This window comes from Lactuca virosa, chromosome 8, assembly GCF_052849685.1.
Source record: "Lactuca virosa cultivar CGN04683 chromosome 8, Lactuca_virosa_CGN04683_v6, whole genome shotgun sequence".
Lineage (NCBI taxonomy): Eukaryota > Viridiplantae > Streptophyta > Magnoliopsida > Asterales > Asteraceae > Lactuca > Lactuca virosa.
This window is the reverse complement of record NC_136433.1, coordinates 114312114-114320225: the sequence shown is the minus strand read 5'-3', so window position 1 is coordinate 114320225 and position 8112 is coordinate 114312114.

The following is an 8112-nucleotide window of genomic DNA, read 5'->3' as shown; positions in this document are numbered from 1 at the left end:
TATTATTATATAAGCGTTAAACAACACTCTATATAACTCATAATAATAGCCCAAATAATTATTTTAAGGACCTAATAACATTACTATAATTATTTAAAAGTTATATTAAAAATTTCATAGGCGTAGCTCACTTACAGCGGATTTTAAAGAAAACCGGGCTTCGCTTGGAGCAGCGTTTACGAACCGAAAGACCCTTTTTCTCGGGACTCCGGGAGCCTCGAGGCTTCCTTCGGGTGCTAGGGAGGTTCCATAGGGTTTAGGGGGGTTAAAACCCTTAGAGAGAGAAAGTAGTTTAGAGAGAGAAGGAGAATGGTGTGAAAAATCCGAGAAATCTCGCAGCTATTTATAGGTTGCTGGCTTCGGACGAACGCTAGGCGTTCAGCAGCTACGCGGCGCGTAGCTTCGGATAGGGCTGCCAGGTGGATCCAGCTGTCTCGCACTTCGGACTCGGATGGATAAGAACCGAGGTACAGAGATCCGGGCTAGTTAATTTAGAGATAATAGAGGTCGAAAACGACTTTTCGACAAAATATTATTTAGAATACATAATCTTAACCGAGTTGTATAATATGTATCAAGGGTTCCGTACATATAAAGAACGCCGGAATCCGAGTTATAACGAAGAAGTTATGGCTCGTCGAAGTTTTTCGGCAAAACCGGCACGACACCGGGAGACGTAATTAGTGAATTTACGATAAAAGACTTTTTAGCCTTAGTGATCTAAACAAAATTTGTAGTATACGTTAAACCGAGAACATACAAAAAAAGAACGCCCAAATCTGACTTCGTATGAGGAAGTTATGAATTTTATAAGATTTGGCATAGCAGTGCACGACCCGAAACTCGAATTTTAGTTCGTGTGGTTTTTGGCCTACGCGACCTAAATTAGAGTTGAAGATCTCATTAATAGGAACTCAACGGTAAAAAGACAGACGAAAACGGAGTCCGTATGTAGAAGTTATGAATTTTACGCGGACATTTAACAATATAATATCCTCTTACTGTTAAATTTAAGATCAGTCGAGAATTAGCCGACGGAGTCTAAATGAAAGTTTTAGATCTTGTTTTTACCTACGCGTGGATATAAATAATGTCGAGAGTAGAGCTCGTATGTTAAAGATACGGACGAAACTTGGTCCCTACTCTTCGAGCGTGATAAATTCGATACAATTTTGTAAATCTGAGATAGAATGAGAATTAGCTGACAGCGTCTAAATGAAAGTTGTAGTACTCGTAAATACCAACGCGTGGATATAAAGAACGTCAAAAATGGAGTTCGTATGAACGAGTTACAAATTATAATAGCATATTTACGTATTAAAATAAAGTATAAATCCTATATACGTACACATATATATACAAATGTATATATCATTAGAAAGGTATCGACGATGCGGTTATTATAAGACTAGTGTTGAGTACTTTCGACATTAGTTTAGTACAAATATCGTTAAATCTATTTAAAATAGTATTATGAAGGGGTGTTTAGTCGTTTATATAACTATAAGGTCATTAAGTAATTATGGAGGGTAGTTTTTGTAAATTCAATTACTATAAATAAGATGTTTGGGCTCTCGTATTTTTTGCACAATTCTCTTGATTCAAGAGTCTTTATCTTCTTATCCCCCGAGCATTTCGATCCCTCGTGATTCGACTTCTCTTTCTGTAGTTTTAGTATAGTAAGGTGAGTGCTGAAGCGCTGCAAGAATCTTTCTTAGAAAGATTCAGCGACGAAGTTCTGCCCCTACAGAGCCCGACTCCTAGCTAAAACTCCCTTGTAAGTAAGTTATGCTTACCCTATTTTAAATATAACTTATATTTAAAATTACTATTGTTATTATGAACTTATAATAAATATTTGGGCTATTATTATGACTTATATAAGTGTCGTTATAATATCTTTTTTAACTACTCGCGGTACGGGGAATCTAGTTTAAAGGGTCGCATAGGGTTGTTGGATTTCAGAAGTGCTATATGCCAAAATGGTCCTGCCCTCCGGTGTTTTATGTCTGGCCACTCTCTGTACATAGTGATTGGAAAATATTGTTTAAACGCTTATATAATAATAATAATAATGCTAAGACTAATAATTAGTCACGGTAAATATTAGACTAAAATCTAGTGGTAATAATACTAGGTTTCGACGAAGGAAATTATATTGTTAAGAAGCGAAGCGCTGTCCGAGTTTGGAATCATCACTTTAACAAGTGAGTGCATAGTTACTTTCATGTTACTCATAGATATGAATTATTTTATATAAATTACGTGTTATGTGTGCATATTATTTGAATACTTGTTTTCTATGCTGGATGAACGATTTTATAAATGTTTTAAATAATTTAAACTGTATATGTATTTTATATCTACGAACATGTTGGGTAAAACATGGGTAGATGAATGATGAGAGATGAAAGATGATATGAGTGAATATCGACAGCTATAGACTTAGTGCCTAACAAATAACATCGACAGCTATGGACTTAGTGTCTATCGAATAAACATTGGTAGTTATGGACTTAGTACCTGTTAGATAAACGTTGGTAGCTATGGACTTAATACTTGTTAAATAAACTTTGGTAGCTATGGATTTAGTACCTATTAGCTGAACATTGGTAGTTATGGATTTAGTACCCGATGAACGAACTTTAGCAACTATGGAATTGGTGCTTTACGAACAAGCATTGGCAACTATGGACTTAGTGCCTGTCATATAAACCCTTGAAGCAATGAGCTTCAAAATGAACGAATGAATGATAGATGATTCTTAGGGTAGATCCTTAAGAGTAAGGAAGATAATGGGGATTGGTAATTGGGTTAAAAGAGATGTAGATCACTAGTGTAAATGAATGTAAGATCTGTTTATGCTTATGTTTCTGTATTAACGATGACATCCCAAATGTTTTAAAATGGATAAAAATACATTTATTCGGAAATGCTTTGATAACGTATTTATCATGTTTTTCTAGGAACAAATTTCGCAACGTTTTTATTAAAAGAGGTACTCTGATTTTTATAAAGCATAAACAAAATCGGTCTTTTCTGGCCGTGAAAATGGGGATGTCACACATACTCTATATCTTTCTATAATTATATCTATTTATTTCTTCCCATGTCTTTACCACTTTCTTTATCTATCTAGCTTTATTTCTCTCTCCCTCTCCCTTTCTACATCTCTAGCTCTCTCTCTCTCTCTCTCTCTCTCTCTCTCTCTCTCTTTCTATATATATATATATATATATATATATATATATATATATATATATATATATATATATATATATATATATCCCTATCCCTCTCTACATATCTTACTCAATCTCTCTCCCTTTCTCCTTCTCCCTCTCTAACTCAATCTCTCTCTCACTCTCCCTTTCTATATCTCTATCTCTATCTCCCTTTCCCCCCTCCTCTATATTTTTATCTAAACATCTCTCTCTCTCTCTCTCTCTCTCACCCTCTCGCTCTCCATCTCCCTCTCCACATCTCCATCTCTACATATCCATCTCTACCTCCCTCTCTACATTTCTAAATTACAATTATTCTAACATATTAAATTGTATAACAATACTCTACTATTTATCTCAGAAATTCTCACTCCTTAGCTCATATAATAATATTCAACTATATGTCTCAATTATAGTAAATTAACAACACACCTTTTAATACTACAATTTATATTTGGAATATACTCTTTATGAATATTATACTTCAGTTCGTATCTCAATCACATACTTCTATTTACTTAAATAGTAATAAAATACAAAAATTATCCTATTTAATAACTCATATAGCATCAGACAACTATAATTTCAATTACCACAATTACTCTACTCATATAATGTTAACGAATAATAATTCAGATATAATACTCAACTCTGAGTACACACAATAATTATCATGTATCTAGATAATAATAATCTAGAGAAAAATAAGGTTACTCACTGGGTTAGTTAGTAAAGACTAACTATTATTCTGGCCTCCACATCAGTGTTGCCTTACTATTCACCATTTGTCCAACCCTATTTTGACAATATATCAAGTTCATTAGAACTTGTATAATCTCAACACTATATGCACACCACTGATCAGTTACCTGATCACTAATCAGACTTGGTAACTACTTGTCGCCCAAACTAGTCACATTTTCATATATAATTCACTAACGACTTTACCCCGCAATCCATAAATTAATATGACAAATCTCAAGAAATTAGGGTATTTGACCCGAAATGACCATATTATCATTCAACCATTCATCGAGTTTGTAATAGCACCATATCACGAAATCCCATAAAACATACCTGGGTCTAACGATTCTCTACAATTATCACATAAACGTATTTATGTAAAACGGGGTACAATATACTTTCGTTGATCCCTTAAATAAGCTCACGTACTCCCATATATTGGTATAAATTCACTAGTATAATCTCCCGAGGATACTTCCCGAGCAGCATCTCCGATTGAACGTGTCACAATATCTCAAATGACACAAAAATCGTTATATTTATTCCCTTTAGTGGTCACGTCGTGACCATATATGTGTCACATCGTGACACTTAAATGAATCATAGTTTCACCATGTGTCATTTCACCTCGTCAAACTTATATGGTCACTTCATGACACGTATACCTTCACGTCATGGGGATCAAAAGTTGACTATTGACTTTGACTTTTGTTGACTTTTCTCAAATAGCAACGTATATTCATCTCAACTTCAAACGACCTTAACGTTCTCATATGAAATCCATTTTTGACCAAATTTATATCCACGAAACTGTCTCAGAGTGAATAATCATCACAGGATACTCATTATGTGACATCATTTCTCTCGTTACTCATTATCACAATAAACTCAACATGTGATGTATTAATAACTCTACACCATTATACACAATCTCGACTCTATTATCAATACATACAAGAGATATACTCTCTTTACAATATATAGCTATTATTTCACACCTACTCAAAATATTTTACCACAAAATACTCATTATGTGTTTTATCATACTCAATATGTGGTTTATCATACTCATTCTTTCTACTCACATAATATTGTCACAAAAAGCTCATATTGTGACTCACCATACTCTATTATATTATTAGTTAAAACTCTCACTATTATTACTCGACTCTTACCTTCGTGACATTATTTAATAATAATTTAATACATGAGCACTACAACATTCTCTAGTTACATATAAACTTAAACTTGAATACACACCATGGCCTGATCCCAGCCATGTCGCGATCTTATCACCATAATTAATCATATAGCAATCTACTTTCAATTCACATCGTGGAAAACTCCATCGTGTCGTGATAGCTCAAAGTATGTTACCATATTTATTCATTCATCATAACCACGTTGTGATCTAATGCTACGCATGTCGTGGTAATCCAGTTACGTCGTGGTATCATTCTCTCCACATCGTGATTTTTAAAACTCCATTATAAGATCCTAATTTATGACCACGTCGTGGTCACTTTCCTTTCCAGTCGTGATTAGCAAAGTGCATTGCTATTTATCAATCTAACTGCATCGCGTATCTCTGATCACCGCTCCATATATCTTTAGTCACTGCTCTGCGTATCACTAGTCACTGTGCCACATATGTCGTTGTGGATCTCACAATTATGCTCCGTAATCTTTCTCCGTAATGCTCCACGACATTTTTTATAGGGAAATAATATACATATATATATTTATTTCATAATTCTCCAGTTGTCAATTAATTAACTAAATAATACTTATCATATTATATCAAATATCATTTCTACTCTTTGGTTTAAGATTATGAATCTACTATAAGAACCTTATTCAATTAAACCACATCTTTGATACCGACTTGTAACACCCGACTTTTTAACACAAGACACACCAAAAAATTTCACTTTTATTTAATAAAACACATTGGTGTGCGCTTACATTAACAATCTAGTATAAGTAGTTATCAATAGGATCAGTTCAAATAAAATTAAATACAATGATCCAAGTCGGGTATCACATATATGTACTTCTTTCCCTGCTTATATAAATTTACCTGCAAAACACACATCATAAAAAGGATAAGTTACAAAGAGCTTCGTGAGTAATCCTTATTTCAATTCACATAATACTTATAACTTAACTATTTTCTTTAATTATAGTAATAATGGACTTACAACTACTTAAGATGCCATAATATTTTCACAAGATACTCATATGTCAGTAGTCATTCTTTACATTTCTATATTTCTTCTCATTTTCTCTACTCCTCTCTCTCTCTCTCCTATACGCACAACCTATCTTTTGGTATCTTTATACTCATGCTCTATATCTCTCAATATCTCTATACCCTTACTTACTCTCTTCTCTTTTTCTGTCTCAGTAACTCATATTTATTCTCTATCTTTTTCTACAATTATATCTATTTATTTCTTCCTATGTCTCTACCACTCTCTCTACATCTTTAGATCCACTTCTCTCTTCCTTTCCCTCTCTTGCTCTCTACATCTCTAACTCTTTCTATATATATATATATATATATATATATATATATATATATATATATATATTTCTACATCCCTACATCTCTAACTCAATCTCTCTCTCCCTCTCCCTCTCTCTCTACATCTCTATCTATATCTCTCTTTCCCCCTCCCTCTCTATATTGATATCTCTACCTCTCTCTTTCCCTCTCCTTCTCCCTCTCTACATCTCCAAATCTATCTCTTTCTCTCTCTCTCTCTTTATCTCTCCTCCTCCTCTGCCTCTCTACATTTCTAAATTACAATTATTCTAACATATTAAATTGCATAACAATACTCTACTATCTATCTCGGAAGTTCTCACTCCTTAACTCATATAATAATATTCAACTACTTGTCTCAATTATAGTAAATTAACAATGCATCTTTTAATACTACATTTTATATTTCAAATATACTGTTTATGAATATTATACTTCACTGTATATCTCAATCATATCCTTCTATTTACTCAAATAATAATAAAATACAAAAGTTCTCAATTATCCTATTTAATAGCTCATATAACATCAGACAACTATAATTTCAATTATCAAAATTACTCTACTCATATAATATTAACGAATAATAATTCAGATATAATACTCAACTTTGAGTATGCACAATAATTATCATGTATCAAGATAACAATATTTAGAGAAAGATAAGGTTACTCACTTGGTTAGTTAGTAAAGACTAACTATTATTCTGGCCTCCACGTCAGTGTTGCCTTCTTATTAATCATTTGTCCAACCCATTGTTTGACAATATATCAAGTTCATTAGAACTTGTCTAATCTCGACACTATATGCGCACAAGTGATCAATTACCTGATCAGACTCGGTAACTACTTGTCGCCCAAACTAGTCACATTTGTCCATCCGAGTCCGAAGTGCGAGACAGCCGGATCCACCTGGCAGCCCTATCCGAAGCTACGCGCCGTGTAGCTGCTGAACACCCAGCGTTCGTCCGAAGCCAGCAGCCTATAAATAGCTGCGAGATTTATCGGATTTTTCACACCATTCTCCTTCTCTCTCTAAACTACTTTCTCTCTCTAAGGGGTTTACCCCCCCTAAACCCTAGGGAACCTCCCTAGCACCCGAAGGAATCCCCGAGGCTCCCGGAGTCTCGACAAAAAGGGTCTTTCGGTTCGTAAACGCTGCTCCAAGCGAAGCCCGATTTTCTTTAAAATCCGCTGTAAGTGAGCTACGCCTATGAAATTTTTAATATAGCTTTTAAATAATTATAGTAATGTTATTAGGTCCTTAAAATAATTATTTGGGCTATTATTATGAGTTATATAGAGTGTTGTTTAACGCTTATATAATAATAATAATAGCTAGACTATTAATTAGTCGCGGTTAACGTTAGACTAAACCCTAGTGGTATTGATACTAGGTTTTGTCGAGGGAAAATTATTTTGAGATAACGAAGCGCTATTCAAGTGCAGAGTCACCACCTTTCAGGTGAGTGCATAGTCCCTTTCATCTTACACATAGATATGAAATATTTATTATAAACTACGTGCTATGTGTGCATATTATCTGAATACTTGCTGTCTATGCTGATGAAAGATTTTTTATACATGTTTTAATGAT